The following is a 4,614-nucleotide window of genomic DNA, read 5'->3' on the forward strand; positions in this document are numbered from 1 at the left end:
AAGAGCAGTCAGGGTTCCCTACCCCGTGGGAAGTCCAAGGACCTCCCCCCTCCATCCAGGTCCAGGAAGGTGCACATCTAAACAGACTAGGCTCCCTCAAAGCCAGTACATGCAGTATGATCAAAACCCAGTGCCATTGTCCTTGGCTTCTCAGTCAACCCTCATTGTCCACCACGTTCACAGAGTCCGGTTTGATCCAATGCTTTTTCAGTTCCAGTAGAGCTGGCCTTGGTGAGCTCCATTAGATCAGCCCCACCATCTCAGTGGGTGGGTGCACCCCTCACAGTCTTGACTTCCTTGCTCATGTTCTCCCTCCTTTAGCTCCTCATTTGGGCCTTGGTAGCTCAGTCTAGCGCTCCAATGTGGGTCTCTGCTCTATCTCCATCCACTGCCTAATGAACCTACTATGGTGATATGAAAGATATTCATCAGTATGGCTATAGGAAAGGACCATTTCAGGCTTCCTATCCTCAGCTACCCAAGGAGCTTGATGGAGGAAGGTCATTGGTTGATTAAATAAAGAAGCTGCTTGCCCTGATAGGTTAGAATGTAGGTGGGAGGAGTGAACGGAGCAGAATGCTGGGAGGAAGAGGAAGTGAACTCAGAGACTCAATAGCTCTCCTCTCCGGGGCAAACGCCTCAGAGAGACACGATGCTCCACTCTTGCGGGCAGAGGAGAGATCTCTGCTCTCTGAGGCACACACGATGAAGCTCCGACCCAGGATGGACATAGGCTAGAAGCTCCCTGGTAAGCCACTTTGTGGGCTACAGCAGATTATTAGAGATGTGCTAGTCCAGGTGCGAGAGTTAGCCTAGAAAAGGCTAGATAAAAAAGAGCCAAGCAGTGTTTAAATGAATATAGTTTCCGTGTAATTATTTCGGGCAAAGCTAGCCGTGTGGGCGGCCGGGGTGCTGGGGATGCTGCCTCGCCGCTCCTATTACTACAAATGGCGCCCAACGTGGGGCTCGAACCCACGACCCTGAGATTAAGAGTCTCATGCTCTACCAACTGAGCTAGCTGGGCAGGCGGCCGGGGTGCTGGGGACGCAGCCCCGCCGCTCCTATTACAACAGGAGCTAGCTGGGGATATCTCCATGGGTACCTGGGAATCCCTCTAGAGTCAAGTCTCTTGCCAACCCTAAAATGGCTCCCTTAATTAAGATATATACACATTAGTGTACTACTCAGCGGTAAAAAACAATGACATTTTGAACTTTGCATGCAAATGGATGGAAATAGAAAGCACTATTCTGAGTGAGGTAACCCAGACCCAAAAAGATGAATTTGGTATATTCATTTTGAATGAATTCACTATTTGAATCATAAGTGGATTCTAGACATAAATATAGGTCAATGAGCCTATAATTCGTGATCCTAGAGAAGTTAAATAAGAAGATGAAACCAAAGAAAAATGTATAGTTATCCTCCTGGATATTGAAAGTAGACTAGATTGCCAGACAAAAATTGGAATCTTGGGGGTGGGTGTGGGGGTGGGGTGGGGATAAGGGGAGATGGGGAGATGGGGAGAGAAAAGTGATGAGGGGGGGATGGGGAGACCTTGGGGGAATGGGAGGGTTGGGATGGAGGAAGGGTGGATATGGGAGCAGGGAAGAAGATATCTATGAAGTTCTTTTAATCTTTGGAAGAACGGCATGCATCCAGTGAACTCTCTAGGATTTCAATCCAATTGAAGCAGATATATAACTTTCCTTCTTATACAACATATCTTTAATATGAAATGTCCCAAAGAGATCATATTTTATTTAATTTTTCTATTGGTTTAATTTATTTTATTTTTACTTTTATGGAAAATAGATATTTTTCTCATGTAATGGTTCCTCCTCTCTCTACTCTTTTCATTTCCTTACCATCTTCCTTCTCATATAAATCCACTCATTTTCTATCTCTCAATTAAAAAAGGCCTCTAAGAATAATAATAAAATAACGATACAATAAGATAAAACACAATTTAAATGTTGGTTTAGGAAAAAACTAATCAGTAGGGGGAAAAAAAACTCCCAAGAAAAGTTAAAAGAAATAAATGTATGCCTACTAGTTCCTACACTAAGGAAACTCATAAAAACACAAAACTGGAAGCAATAATGTATTTGCTGAGGAATCATGTATTATTTCATAGTCCCTAGCTTCCATTCTGTTTTGAAAGGTAATAAAATCTTCCAGGAGTCAGGATGTAGCTGGAAAACATGTATTACTTGGTATGGGCTCTTTGGGGCTGTCTTCTTGTCCAAATTGTCTGTCTCTCCTTTCTTTGTGTGCAACAGATAACCAGCACACTATAGCCTACCTTATGTGCTCTTGCTCCCATGATGTCCTCCAAAAGGCTCAGTGAAAACTCCTAATGGCTATGAACTTATACCTGGAAATAGTCAATAATATAAACTTTTCCTTCATTAAGTTTTTTTTTCTCCTCTCAAGTATTTTGTCACAGCAACACAGAATCTAACAATGCAATAATGTTATCTGATTCACTTTTTACTTCATTAGTTGTAGTCTCTGGCAGAGAAAAAATAGAAAGTAAAAGTCCTTTTGAAATTGAGCCATGCTTAAAAATCTGGAAAATGTTGATATCAGTTCTCTGATACCTGCATCTCATTGCAAAGATGGCTGATTTTAAATTAGAAAACTACCTCCCATTCAAAAACCTACAAAGTGCTGATTTTTATTAGAAAATCATACCTGTTTACACAAACCACACCCCCTCACATGTACAGACACACAAATATGCATATTAAGACATAATTATGTTCTAAAGACAGGGCTGAGGGCTGTCTCATAAATCTAAAAATCAGAACAGTTTATATTTTTTCTTACAATTGTCATTGTGATATTTTAGATATATATTTTTCAACCTAATCTCAGTTTAGACTCACTTTTATGTTTAAGTGATATTTCTTCTACTAAGAACAATATTTTGCTTTCTTTTAGCTTATATGCAAGTTGAGTATAAAACATGTGAATTGTCATTGAACTCTTAGAGATAGAAACAAGATATTGTCAAATCAATGTGTAATTTATAGATTCAAACACAAGTATGTGTCAGATTCTGATAACTTAGCTTGGCCTGAAAAAAGAATTATCCATCTTGTATCGAGCTGTGCTGAATATGTGAAGCAGGATCAATGTTAGGGAAAAACTTCAAAGAGGTGAAGGCTGGAACTGAAATTCCTCTTATTTCAGTGACAGATTTATTCTAGTTCAGAAGTATTTAAAATATTGGTTAATATTATATCATTGTGTTATGAAATACTAAGAAAATTTATAGTTGCTGCATTACTGTGGAAGATTTTCCACTTGTGAGCTCAATTTTAATGTGTTGGGATAGCTCATCTATTCATGAACGTATATGACAGAGCATTATTTAAAGCTAGTTTTTATGTGGTACATCGTTATGATGCATGTCAAATGTAATTGTATTGTGTAGCTGTTTGTACATGCACATTTAAAAAATAAGTAAAATACATAAGCAGACTTTGAAGTACTTCACTGAGAACAGCCCTCCCTTCCAAGAAAGAGAAAGTATGATCCCACAGTGATGAGTAGCTCGTTCTCGGAGAGCTGGTGAAGGAACTCAGCTTTTCACATTAAACTGCAGACTTCATCTGGACAGCACTAATTTAGTAAGGAGTAGAGTCAGAACTGGCCAAGCTGTTCTAACAGACTTGACACCATTTTGACAAACAAAGCCAGCATATCCAAAGGTTTTAGGACATAAGACTTCCCAAAGATTGTGTGTACTTTGGCCATCTGTGTATTTTAAATTTCTGAGAACATTAAACCTCACCAAACTAATATTTTCCACAGATTTTATGTGCTTGCATGCCTTTCTGAGACATAATATTACTTTGAGAGACTGATATATCCTTAAAATATTTTTGGCAAAATCAATTTCAGAATAACAATCTTATTTTCCTCTAGTTTTATTGTTTCACTGGATGTATGTATCATTCAATACAACTCTAAAATAGTTTTGCAAAATCAATTTCTTACTATAGCATCTTATTTTCCCACTATCCTTGACTATAGCTTGATATGCATGTTCTCTTGGAAAGATAGTTAAAAACTATATATGTGTGCTTGTGTGTGAGTGTGTGTTTGTGCATGTGTGTATACATGTATATAATTTAAATTATCTAAACTTCAGGTGTGTTTCTTAGAGTTGGTAATGTCCCATGTATAACAAAAGCTGATAAGATTTAAAACAAATGACACTTAAATATATAGTTAATAATTAAAATTAGAAAATACATAGTATCTGTGGAGTGATATTTTATCAAGTTCCAACCTATCCCACAACTGTTATCTTTCAGGATTCTTTCAGACTATGCTCTTGAGAGCTTGTTTGAAGCATTTGTAAAGTATGTAAGCTTTATATGTTCTTAGGCATTACCTTCAGCATATGTACATTGCTGTGCACATTTTCAATGATTGAAGGACTCTGATACATATTTTCACTAATAAACCAATGGGCTTTTATTGCAGAATTTATGAAGTCTGATGACTTTCACTTTGTCACCTAACTTTTCTATCACTTTTATATGTCTTTCTACATGTATGAAAGAGAGAGAGAAAAGAGCGGCCGAAGGACAGACAAAG

General features: G+C 38.2%; 1 non-coding gene across 1 annotated transcript; it reads right to left on the reverse strand.

The window, feature by feature from the left end:
* Nucleotides 1–951: 951 nt before the first annotated feature.
* On the reverse strand, nucleotides 952–1,024 carry Trnak-cuu. Its single transcript has one exon. It is a non-coding gene; the product is annotated as a tRNA-Lys (tRNA).
* Between the last annotated feature and the right edge of the window lie 3,590 nt (nucleotides 1,025–4,614).

This window comes from Microtus ochrogaster, chromosome 2 (genome assembly GCF_000317375.1).
Source record: "Microtus ochrogaster isolate Prairie Vole_2 chromosome 2, MicOch1.0, whole genome shotgun sequence".
NCBI classification, from domain to species: Eukaryota; Metazoa; Chordata; class Mammalia; order Rodentia; family Cricetidae; genus Microtus; species Microtus ochrogaster.